The sequence below is a fragment of the Arachis ipaensis genome, chromosome B6 (assembly GCF_059453495.1).
Source record: "Arachis ipaensis isolate K30076 ecotype BB chromosome B6, ASM5945349v1, whole genome shotgun sequence".
NCBI classification, from domain to species: Eukaryota; Viridiplantae; Streptophyta; class Magnoliopsida; order Fabales; family Fabaceae; genus Arachis; species Arachis ipaensis.
Window position 1 is genome coordinate 139,063,709 of NC_142441.1, and position 13,492 is coordinate 139,077,200.

At 39.9% G+C, this 13,492-nt stretch overlaps 1 non-coding gene across 1 annotated transcript; it reads right to left on the minus strand.

Moving 5' to 3' along the window:
- Window positions 1-3,640: 3,640 nt before the first annotated feature.
- On the minus strand, window positions 3,641-3,743 carry LOC148562916 (small nucleolar RNA R71). Its single transcript, XR_015887771.1, has one exon. It is a non-coding gene; the product is annotated as a small nucleolar RNA R71 (small nucleolar RNA).
- Between the last annotated feature and the right edge of the window lie 9,749 nt (window positions 3,744-13,492).

Below are 13,492 nucleotides of genomic sequence, written 5' to 3' on the forward strand. Positions count from 1 at the left end.
ACATAGGATTTTTTAAATAAATAAAATAATTATTTAAATTATGAATATATGTTAATTTGAGGATATTTACCAATTTTCATAAAGTGTCTTATCTCGTTTATACTGTAGACGAGATAAGTTTAACTATTTGTAAACAAGATAAAACATGAACATGTGACAATGTATCACGTTTACAAACGTGATACGTGAGAAATAGTTGTTTAGTCATGTAAATGAGATATGACAAAACTTATCTCTTTTATAGTGTAAACGAGATACGTGGGAGTAAAAAACGTTTACACAGTAAACAAGATAGAATAGGACAAAAATAACTCCTTATAAAAGGATTAGGAAACCGCTGGTATTCCTAAAAAATATCTCAATTCTTCTTTTTCTACTATTTTTCTTCGAAAAATTTAGCAAAAATATCTAGTGACAGTAGTTTCTTTGTTGTGATGGTGTATCCCAACTGTCAGATGAGAAACAATGACAGCAGGGTTATATTTGAGTATGAGAATCTTGCATTGTTCTGAACTCGAAGAGCAAATTTATTGTTCGAGTTAAAGAGTATGATATTAACGCACGTCGGCGGTGGTGAGAAAAAAGAGGTTGGTAGAGTTGGGTATATGATGCTAGCACTGATGGGGAATGTTGTATTTCAGTTTCGTCTATTCTGGCTCGATGGCAATGAGCAAGCATGTGTGCCTTGTTTGACGTGCATGGCAGAATTATAGTTGAACAAGTGATGGAGCTTTCTATGTAAGTTCGTGATAGTGGTGGTGGTGGTGCTGGCGGCTCGAATTTTGTACCAGATGACCCTCTGCTCACACCACGACCGTTGCACTGTGCTAGTCCAGTGCAGGACATGGACGTTGAGGATGGGGAATCCGACGAAGAGTACATTGCCGATAGCCACGAAAGTGGTTCCTCTGACGACGACGACGATAATGAGTTCATACCTGAGACTCCTGTTCATGGATCAGTTCAATACCTTTTGCCTGTTTCGCGTCCAATTCCAAAGTTATCATCTGTACCCAGCTACTACCATACATTAGATTTGGATGCAATGCATGAGGAAAATTTGTTTTTGAATATGAGGGCCGACGATTACAACACCGATGGTGGTGTGGAGATTCAGGTTGGTCATAGATTCAGAAGCAAAGAGGCAGTGCTGCAACGCATGATGAATTACAGCATCCGGAGAAGTGCCGAGTATCGAATAGTCAAGTCGAATCAATTCAAATATCACATACATTGCCGACAATTTACAGATGGTTGTCCTTGGAGTCTCCGTGTCGCCCTCTGACAGAATTTCATATATTGGTGAGTGTTATTATATTTTAATTCATTGTCTTCTTCATCGTTCTTATTTTGTTTAGATTTTAATTCGACTATATTTAAAATGGTTAGGAAGGTTGATAAACCACTATTTTATGGTTTATCTTGTGTTTAATTGAGTGGTTTCATCAAGTCTTCACCCACTTATTCATACTAATTGCATGATTTTACATTTTCCTTCCTAGTTTTGTTTTATGGTTGAAAACTTGCTTCCTAGAGATCTTTAATTAGTATATTTTAATTCTCCTTTATACCATTCGATGCTGTGATCCGTGTGTTAAGTGTTTCAGGCTTTATAGGGCAGGAATGGCTTAGAGAATGGAGAGGAAGCTTGCAAAAATGGAAGTAACACAAGAAACTAAGGAGATGACCAGCGAACACCGACGTGCGCGCATGGCTCACGCGAGCGCGCGGAATGGAGAAAATTGCAGCGACGCGTGTGCGTGCCTGATGCGTACACATGGATTGGAGTCTGCACAAATGAGGCGAACGCGTGGACGATGCGTACGCATGACAAGGAAAATCGCTGAATGACGCGCACGCGTGACTGACGCGTACGCGTGACCTGCGCGATCTGCAGAATTAACAGAAAATGTTGGGGGCGATTTTGGGCCATGTTTTGACCCAGTTTTTGGCCCAGAAACACAGAATAAAGCCAGGGAACGTGTAGAGACTCAACACAGAAGAAGAGATACACATTGACACATTCTCATTAGGATAGTTTTTAGGTTTTAGATCTGAATTTAGAGAGGATTACTCTCCCTCTAGGTTCTCTTTACATTCATAGTTTATTAGTTTTATGCTTTCGGATATTGAAGAGCCATTACCTCCGTTGAAGATATCATTCTAGTTTGTTTCCTTACTTACTCTTTTATTTATTCCATATTCTTAATTCTTGTTTAAAGTAGTAATTGGATTATTTTCATGGATTGTTAATGCAAAGGATTACTTTTATTTTTAATTAATTTAATTTATCATGTCTTCTTCTTATATTTTTATGAGCGTTATATTCATGTCAATGGAGTAGAAACCATACTTGACATGGGGGTTGATTAAAAGGAGACACTTGAGTTGGAAGGCTTAAGTGCTGATTAAACTGGAAGTTATTGGCTAGTTCTGTATTTACTAACGCTAGACCCTCCCAAGGGAGAGGACTAGGATTTGTGAATAAGAGTTAGCTCAATCACTTGACTTTCCTTTATTTAGTAAAGGTTAACTAAGTGAAAACAACAACCTTTTTGATACTACACTTAAGAGATCCCAACAAGGATAGAACTTCCAATTAATCATTCCCCCAATCAAGACTTTTTATTTAGAATATTAATAATCATTCTTAGTTTTTATTGCTTTAATTTACAATTATTTAATTACTTATCAACCAAACTCAAATTCTCTTGAAAATTCCTAATTAATAAAATAGCATCCTTTCTTGCAACTCGTTGGGAGACGACCTGGGACTCATACTCCCAGTGTTTTTCTATTCTAAATTTTTTTTGACACCTTTCTAAATTGGTGAGGTGGATTTTAGCTGGTTAAGAGCTATACTCACAACACTGTTCTATTATATTATAATCTCTTAATTGGCCTAACTTCTGCCACGCACCGGTTTTTGGCGTCGTTGCCGGGGAGTTGCAATTGTGTGCTAAATTATTAATTAGTGTATATATTTTAATTTTTATTTGCATATTTTATTTTTATTTTATTACCATGAGCTATATGTTTCTTTTATTGAATGACGCATTCACTGCCTGATCCGAGCTTAGCCGCATTTGATCCTAAAATTGAAAGAACTATTTCACGTATTAGGCGAGCTCGACGTCGGTTAGCCTCTGAGGGTGGTGAAGTGATTGTTATCGATTCACCAGTCTCATCTGAGGGCGAATTTGAACCGCCATCTGAGAGCGAAACAAGCTCCTTTACTACTGATTCAGTTAATTCACGTGCAGATAGAATGGCAGCACCTAGGAGGATTACTCTCCAGGAAACTGGAGCCCCAGATTTTACAATGCAGTCGTGTCAAGTGCATCATCCAACTCTGGCTGCAGATTTTGAACTGAAGATTGCACTAATCAACTTGATGCCCAAGTTTCATGGCTTACCTGTTCAGGAGCCCATCCAGCACCTCAGGGATTTTCAGACAGCCTGTTCTACTGTTAGGCATCAGGGTGCGAATGAAACTTCTATTTTGTTAACTACCTTCCCATTTTCTCTTGAGGGAAAGGCGAGGGAGTGGTACTACTCCCAACCTGAAGTGACTGTTACTAACTGGGATACGCTCAGGAGAGAATTTCTGGAAAAATACTTTCCAGCTGAAGTTACAGATAGACTGAGAAAAGAGATCTCATGTATTGTTTAAGGTGAATCAGAAACTCTCTATGAGTACTGGGAGCGTTTTAAGAACCTTCTGGACGCATGCCCCATCACATGATTGACAGGCTAGTGTTAATCATCTATTTCACTCAAGGCATGAAGCCTCGGGATAAAACTACACTAGATAGTGCTAGTAATAGTTCTCTGAAGAAGTACAAGACCGCAGATGAAGCATGGCAACTGATCAGCGACTTTGCTGAGTCCACCAGGAATCACAGGCATAGGAATAGCCACTCGAAAGCTGTTGCAAAAGTTTCCTCTAGTACTGAGACTACTGCTCTTACACAGAGTATATGTGAAATGACCAACCTACTGAAGCAATTACAGTTGAATCAACAACAACAAGCTCAGCCTTCCCCACCACAGCAAAGCCAACAGTTAATTCCCCAAAGAGTATGTGGCATATGTGCTTATTATAGTCATTATACTGATGAATGCCCACAGCTCCAACAAGAAGACAATACTGTGGCAGCTACTCGTAACTTCTATGACCACCCAAATCAAGGATACAATCAACAAGGTGGCAACTACAACCAAGGTGGGAACTATAACCCAGGATGGCAGGACAACTCCAACCAAAGTTGGAGAGATAATTCCAACCATGGCTAGAGAGACAACTATAACAGAGGAAGCAGAGACAACCAAGGAAACCAGAGGTGGAATAACAACAATAGACAACAGAATCAGAACCAACCTTACAGAGCTCCTCACTTAAGACAATCACAAGGACCCCAGCAAAACCAACAACAAGTACCTCAGATCACTTATCCCACTCCCTCATCAAATGACGAGATGCTTCGTTCTCTTGCACAAGGACAACAAGACATGCAGACTACACTGAACTCTACTTTAAATGGTCTGAATGCCACTTTACAAGCTCTCGCCGCCCGGATAGATTCATTACCTACTTCCATTAACCAACCTTTAAGCTCCAATGGAATTCCTTCTCAACCCTTACCTAACCCCAAGGGTGGCATCAATGCCATCACTTTGAGGTCCGGAACCACACTGTCAGAGAGGAATCAGAAGGAGCCAATCCCAATAGAACACGCCCCAATTAAAGACTCAGTGGAAGCAGAAGATGCTGAAATGGAAGATGCTGAAGAGGAAGATGAAGTACAAGACAAGGTTGAAGAAGAAGTAGCTCAGCAAAGGAATGGAGCACCAAAGGATGCAGAAGAAACAAGTGGCGCCATTCCTATCCCATTTCCACACCTTGCAAGGAAGTCCAGAAAGCAGATGGAACTTGATCCCAAAATGGTAGAAATTTTTAAAAAGGTTGAGGTAATTGTTCCCCTTTTTTATGTTATTCAGCAAACACCTAAATATGCAAAGTTTCTAAAAGATTTATGCATACACAAAGATAAAATTAATGAGTTAGAAACTATCCCTTTAGGTAGTTCTATATCTGCTTTAATGGGAGGTATACCTGAAAAATGTAGTGATCCAGGTCCATGCATGGTAAACTGTACCATTGGAGGTGTAATATTTTCTGATTACATGTGTGACTTAGGAGCGTGTGTTAGTATAATACCATTGTCTATATATGATACCTTAAGGCTCCCTCCCTTAAAAAGGTCGGCAGCTCGTTTTGTGTTAGCAGATAAAAGCATTATTACAGTAGTTGGAATTGCTGAAGATGTATTAGGGAGCATTAAGGGGCTCACATTTCCCATTGACTTCTATATCCTGGAAATACCCCCTAATGACTCAGAAAGACCATCATCAATCTTGCTTGGAAGACCATTCCTGAAAACCTCGAAGTTCAAGCTGGATGTATTCTCAGGAACTTACTCCTTTGAGATAGATGGCAGAATAGTAAGTTTCAGTTTAAATGAAGCTATGAAGCACCCTCCAGAAGATCATTCTATCTTCCAGTGTGACATCATTGATGAAACCATAGCTGAAGTTCACCAAGAAGAAATAGAAGAGAAGCACATGGAGCAAGGTCCAAGTGTGGGGACACCATCTGAACATAATGACGACACTTTACCATTACCACTAGCCCCGGATGATCCAGAACCTAGCCATGAGCAAAAATTGGAATTGAATCCCATTCCTCCACACCTCAAGTATGCTTACCTTGAGGATAATCAGAAGTTTCCAGTTATCATTGCAAGGGAACTCACTTCACAACAGGAGGAGCAACTGCTTAGTGTGCTGAGAAAGCACAAGAAAGCAATTGGGTGGAGCTTGGCAGATATAGTAGGCATCAGCCCTCAAGTTTGTGAGCACAGAATATATTTAGAAGAGGAATCAAAACCCGTCTGTCAACCCCAAAGAAGATTGAATCCCACCATCTTAGAAGTTGTCAAGAAAGAAGTGACCAGGCTACTTGAAGCAGATATCATTTACCCCATCTCAGATAGTGAATGGGTCAGTCCAGTACAAGTGGTGCCCAAGAAGTCTAGAGTCACAACAGTAAAGAATGAGCATGGAGAACTCCTGACAACTAGAGTGCAGAATTCATGGAGGGTTTGATTGACTATAGGCGTCTCAACCAACCTACTCGCAAGGATCACTACCCCTTGCCATTTATTGATCAGATGCTCGATCGCCTGTCAGGTAAATCCCATTATTGCTTTTTAGATGGTTATACAGGATATTTTCAAATTCATATAGCTCCTGAAGATCAGGAGAAGACCACTTTTACATGTCCCTTTGGAACGTATGCATATAAAAGGATGCCTTTTGGCTTATGTAATGCACCGGCTACTTTCTAAAGATGCATGATGAGTATCTTTTCAGATCTTATTGAGAACTGTATGGAAGTATTTATGGATGATTTTATTGTATATGGTGATTCATTTGACCTCTGCTTGGATAGTTTAGCTAGACAGATGTGTTAGTTCAAACCTTGTATTGAATTTTGAAAAATGTCATTTTATGGTAAAACAAGGGATTGTTCTAGGACATGTTGTCTCTAAAACTGGTATTTTAGTAGATCCAGCAAAGGTAGATGTCATTTCTAGTTTACCTTACTACTCCTCCGTGAGGGAAGTCCGTTCGTTCCTAGGCCATGCAGGTTTTTACAGGAGATTCATTAAGGACTTCAGGAAGGTAGCATTACCATTATCCAGACTGCTACAGAAAAATATTGAGTTCGAGTTCAGTGAGGATTGCATAAAAGCATTTGATAAGCTGAATATCACCCTGACTCAAGCTCTGATTGTGAGAGGACCAGACTGGAGCCAGCAATTTGAAATTATGTGTGATGCCTCCAACCATGCAGTAGGAGCGGCACTGGCTCAGCGTGAAGGTAAGGACCCTTTCGTAATTGCTTATGCATCTAAAACCTTAGATGTTGCTCAGTCTAATTACACTACTAATAAAAAAGAGCTTCTTGCCATTGTTTTTGCTCTGGATAAATTTCGAGCCTATTTACTTGGTGCTAAGGTAGTAGTGTACTCAGACCATGCAGCTCTAAAATATTTATTAGCAAAAAAAGGAGTCCAAACCAAGGTTGATACATTAGATACTGCTGCTGCAAGAATTTGATTTAGAAATTAAGGATAGGAGTGGTAATCAGAATTTAGTGGCAAACCACTTGAGTCGTCTTGAGCACATTAAAGAAGACTCCACTCCTATAAATGATGCTTTCCCATTAGATAGCTTGCATGCAGTATCTGAAGTAGTTCCTTGGTATGCACCTGTAGCTAATTATCTAGTTAGCCATACTTTCCCTCCCAATTTTACTAAACATCAAAGGGACAAGCTGAAAAGCGAATCTAAATATTATATATGGGATGACCCATATCTATGGAGGTGTGGTGCTGACCAGGTAATTAGAAGGTGTGTGCCTCAAACAGAATTCCATTCCATTTTAGAGGCCTGCCACTCTTCTGAGAGTGGAGGACATTTTGGCCCTCAAAGAACAGCTAGGAAAATTTTAGACTATGGATTCTGGTGGCCTACTCTTTTTAAAGATGCTGCTAAATTTTGTAAATCTTGTTCCCCATGCCAAATATTTGGTAATATATCCAAGAGGGATGAGATGCCTCAACAAATTATGCTTTTCTGTGAAATTTTTTATGTTTGGGGCATTGACTTCATGGGTCCATTTCCAAACTCTAATGGTTACCTTTATATACTGTTAGCTGTAGATTATGTTTCTAAATGGGTGGAAGCAATTCCTACCCGTACTGATGATACTAACACTGTTGTTTCCTTTGTTAGAAACCATATTATCTGTCGCTTTGGTCACCACGAGCAATCGTGAGCGATCAAGGCACTCACTTTTGTAACAGGAGACTAACAGGATTACTGAAAAAGCATGGGATAGTTCACAAAGTAACAACAGCTTATCATCCTCAGACCAATGGACAAGCAGAAGTGTCTAATAGAGAAATTAAACGCATTCTGGAGAAGATAGTAAAGCCTCATAGGAAAGACTGGAGTGCCAGGCTACAAGATGCACTCTGGGCAAATAGAACAGCGTATAAGACACTCATTGGGATGAGCCCCTTCTGCTTGGTATACGGAAAGGCTTGACACCTTCCAGTAGAGGTGGAACACAAGGCTTTCTGGGCTGTAAGGGAATGCAACATGAATTTCGAAGAATCTGGTGCTGAAAGAAAGCTGCAACTAGCAGAATTAGAGAATCTTCGCCTAGAAGCATATGATAATTCCAGGCGATACAAAGAGAAGATGAAGGCTGTCCATGACAAGCACATAAAAAGGAGAGAGTTCAGACCAGGGGAGTTAGTTCTTCTTTATAACTCCAGACTGAGGCTTATGCCAGGCAAACTAAGATCAAGATGGGAAGGTCCTTATAGAGTAGAGAAGGCAGAGCCATACGGAGTTTTTCACCTGCGTCATCCCTCTAGCTCCAAATTCATGAAGGTCAACGGACATCGCCTGAAGCTTTATCATGGTGAGAAGATGAAGGATCACAAAGAACTAGAGGTTTTTCTCTTGGAAGACCTACCAACAGAAGCAGAATGAGCCTGAAGACCGTCCAACTTAAGGACGTAAAAGCAAAGTGCTAGGTGGGAGACAACCCACCATGGTATGATTGTTCCGTTTCAGTTTTATTTTACTTTATTCTATTTTTATTTTTGTTAATGACTCTTCTCATAACCTCTGCATATAGCCTGCATTTACATTTGCATACTGCATATAAAAAAATGCACGCAACGTGCAAGCGTCGCTCACGCGTCCGCGTCATAGGTGCTTTTGAAACAGGAAGAAAAGAAGCAGAGAGTCACGCGGAAGCGTGGCTAGAGGCGTGCCTTAGCCACAACCATGCCCAAGCAAACGCGTCGCTGACACGTCCGCGTTATTTTGAAAAATAGCCTCCCACGCGTGCGCGTCACCCATGCGAACGCGTGACCCTGCGAACTCAACGTAAATGGGTATATGACAGAGAGTTATGATGGAGTGGGGATGGAATGGTGCTGGAAGCATAAGCCCTACCACGCGAACACGTGCCCCACGCGGCCGCGTCGTTTTTCACAATATGGCCATTCACGCGTGCGCGTCACCCACGCGCACGCGTCACCCAGATTTTTGGCAAAATGCGTATAAAACAGAGAGTTGTGCGTACGCGAGGCTGCACTCACGCCAATAGCACAAATCAGGCCACGCGATCGCGTGACCCACGCATCCGCGTCACCTGAACTTATCACACACCACGCGATCGCGTGACCCACGCGTCCGCGTCACATGCGACGCACAGCTTATCCAGATCAGTGCAAAATATCTTATCTTTTCTTTCCCAAATCCAAATCTTTTCTTTCCCTTATTTCTTTCTTCCCCCTTCTTCCTTCTTTATTCTTTCTCACTTTTTACTTTCACCTCCCTTATTTTTCATATCCATTATCAAGGTTCTTTTCTTTTCTTTCTTTCCTTACTTTTTACTTTTCCCTTATTATTTTTATTAATGTTTTCTTTTTCTTTTTCTTTTTACTTTCATTATCTATATTTTCTTTTTCTTTTTATTCCTTTAATTGGTGTTAGAAATTTAATTGGGTGATTATTTTCTCTTATATTTTGCTTGTGAGTTATTGTGGAATTGTTGACAATTTATATTACTTCTTAAAGGGTTGTTTGCATGTTCAAATTTATACTTTCCATAACATCTTTATCATGCATACTATGTGTTTGTGAAAAAGCCCGTATGGCATTGTGCATTATTTTTATATTACTCTATTCTACTACTTTAATGCCTTTTTTTTCACAAAACCCCTTTTCATATTTTATTATTAAAATATAATTGTCAATACAAACAGATTGTTAGTTTAAGAGACTTGATAATCAAATTGGGCATTTAATGCTTGAGCTATGCTACTCATGCCTTTGCCGGCATGCCAATAAACATCTTGCATCTAATTGCCATCACATACACTTGCTATATTTCCATTGATGAACTTTTCACATGTAGTCATGACCATGTGTTAACGACATCCTTCTTTACCGTGCATTGATTATCACCTGTACCATCCTCTTCCTTGCTCAAACCCTTAGATTTACATGTTAGCTTCTTTTTCCCTTTTCAGGATGGCCACCAAGAAGGGTAAAGAGAAAGCTACTCCCAAACCACCAGCAAGGAAAGGAACAAAAAGAGCACTAGTGGCAAAGCCATCTTCAACAGCCGTAAAACCCTCAACAAAAAAAATCAAGAGGATCATCAAGGTCGATGAAAAAGAGAAAGCTTTCCCAGCAAAGGACACTACGCGGTTCCCTAACCGCTACTGTGAGCAGATGTTCCCCATCCTGGCTGAGAGAAACTATAATAACAAATACCTTCTCGTCCTCCCGACCAACATTGTTGAATTTGTTGAGTCCCGAATTGAACGAAGACAATGGGGATTCCTACGGAGACAGCCACGGTAGGTTAACCTATCTTGGGTAGTTGAATTCTACTCCAATTTTTACATGCCAACCATGCAGTCTGTTTATGTCCGTCAGAAGCAAGTTCCCATAACATAAGGGGACATTCAAAAAGCTCTAGATCTTCCCCCTGCACCAGAAGTATTAAACGCATTCCAAAAAGCCTCATTCAAGCACCAGACATATCAATTTGACTGGAACGCCGTTCTCAGAGTTATAGCACAACCTGGCAGCAGATGGATCTATGGATACCATCGATCTCGACCTAAGAGCATATTGGCTTCAGCACTCACCTTGGGGGCTCGAGTATGGGCACAGATTATGTCCCATTATGCCTTTCCGAGCACTCACGAGTCCTCCTTCACTGCGGACATGGCTGTTTTACTCTGGTGTATCCTTACAGACCAGCACCTCAATTTACCAAGACACATTAGGCATGCTATGGGACACGTACAGATTACGGGCAACCTACCTTTTTCCGCCTTGGTTTTAGATCTAGTCTCAGTAGCCAGAGTCTCCTACAAAGCTGGGGACACCAAGGCCATGATTCCACGAGATGATCAGATAGTCCTTAACGGAAAATATATCAGACCTCCAGCAGCTACTACTAGCCGGCCTACCGAACCGGCCGAAAATATTCCTTCTCCCTCTACATCACAAGCACCTTCAACAAACTAACTGCTCCATCAGATACTTGAGAGGCTAGACCGGCTTGACCGGAAAGGAAAGCAAAGGGAGCGCCGTAACAAGCGCCGATTTACATACCTCAAGAAGCTGCTTGTTGGTCACCACCCACCTAAAGAAGAACCAGACACCCCAGACTCCACCTCATTTACCAGCATAGTGAGCCATGATGATCCTGATTGTGGAGATGCTGCTACCAGCCCCCCTTTGTTCCTGACTGATGGCACCGAGAACGGTGCCAAGCTTTAAGTGTGGGGAGGTCGGTCAGTACCTGACTTCCGGAGGTAATTTCTCTTTCTTAGCACCAATAGAATAGGATATTTATTTAATTTTTCTTTTGTTAGGATAGGATAAAAATTGCATAGTAATAGGTTATTTGCATGCATGTTCTAATTGGTTAGAAAATAATAAGTTTCTTTTTAAGACCCTATTTTTGAAAAAATTTCACTAATTTAAAATCAAAACTTTTGTGTTAAACTTGTTTGGAAGTTGTATTTGGAACATAGTTAAAAGTTAGAACACACAACCTATGAGACTTGAGCTTAATGACATGGTTACATTATTTAACCATAAAATTTTATTCTTGTGTGTTTGTTTCTCTATGATTGTAATCTATATTTTGTTCCATCCTATATGTCCAATATTTAATGTGTTATATGCATGCATATGATTGAGGCTATTATTTTATTAACTCACTTATCCCAAATAGCCTACCCTTTCAACCACCTTTGTTAGCCAATTTGAGCCTTTTTTTTTTCATTTGTTCTATATTTTACCACATCACTAGCCTTAAGTAGAAAAACAAGTAATACCCCAAATTGAATCTTTGGTTAGCTTAAGATAGAGATTTTGTGTCAATTAAGTGTGGAAAACTATGGAAACACGGGTTAACAAGGGAATGTGTTATGATAAAATATTGAGAATTTGGGTACCTACTCATGTGAAACTAGAAAAATTATAAATCCATATGCATTGATAAGCTATGTTTACTTTTACAAAAAAAAATCCAAAAATATTCAAGTAATAAAGTAATTAAATAAATGAATAAAGGGAAAAAATTATCCCAATGCTAAGTTAAGTTCAATAAAAATCAATGCATATGTGGTACAAGTTGAAGAGAAAAGTTGATGCATGAGTATGTAAAATGAAAGTGGGAAAATTTTGGGTAGCTAAGGATGATTTAAGAAAAAAATAGAGTATGTATGTTAGGTGATTGCTTAGGATAATCAAGGATTCAATTTATAGCTCACTTAGCCATATATATACCCTCACCTTTACCTTGGCCCCATTACAACCTTGAAAAGACCTCATGATGTTTGCATTGGTGCATTAAATACTTGTTGATTGGTTAGGTGAAGAAAAAGGTTTAGAAAGCATGATTAGAGAAGAGTAGAGTGATTACCCTATACACTAGAGTGACTAGAGTGCATATACACCATCAGTAAGGGTTCAATGCTTAATTCTATGTCCCCTGCTTTCATGAGCTGTCTTCCTACAAGTTTACTTGTTTTTACTGTATAATTTGAATTAGTGGAATTTGAGTTATTTTTGTCTTGAAGAACTTATTTATTCTAACCAATTAGGCAAAATTATTTTATCATATAGTTGCATTCATATACATAGGTTGCATTGCATTGCATGAGTCCTACTTTTTCCTACTCATTTATTTTATTTCCTTAAGCTAAGCATGAGGACATGCTAATGTTTAAGTGTGGGGAGGTTGATAAACCACTATTTTATGGTTTATCTTGTGTTTAATTGAGTGGTTTCATCAAGTCTTCACCCACTTATTCATACGAATTGCATGATTTTACATTTTCCTTCCTAGTATTGTTTTATAGTTGAAAACTTGCTTCCTAGAGATCTTTAATTAGTATATTTTAATTCTCCTTTATACCATTCGATGTCGTGATCTGTGTGTTAAGTGTTTCAGGCTTTATATGGCAGGAATGACTTAGAGAATGGAGAGGAAGCTTGCAAAAATGGAAGGAACACAAGAAACTAAGGAGATGACCAGTGAATACCGACGCGCGCGCATGGCTCACGCGAGCACGCGGAATGGAGAAAATTGCAGCGATGCGTGCGCGTGCCTGACGCGTATGCGTGGATTGGAGTCTGCACAAATGATGCGAACGCGTGGACGACGCGTATGCGTGACAAGGAAAATTGCTGAATGACGCGCACGCGTGACTGACGCGTACGTGTGACCTGCGCGATCTGCAGAATTAACAGAAAATGATGGGGGCAATTTTGGGCCGCATTTTGACCCAGATTTTGGCCCAGAAACACA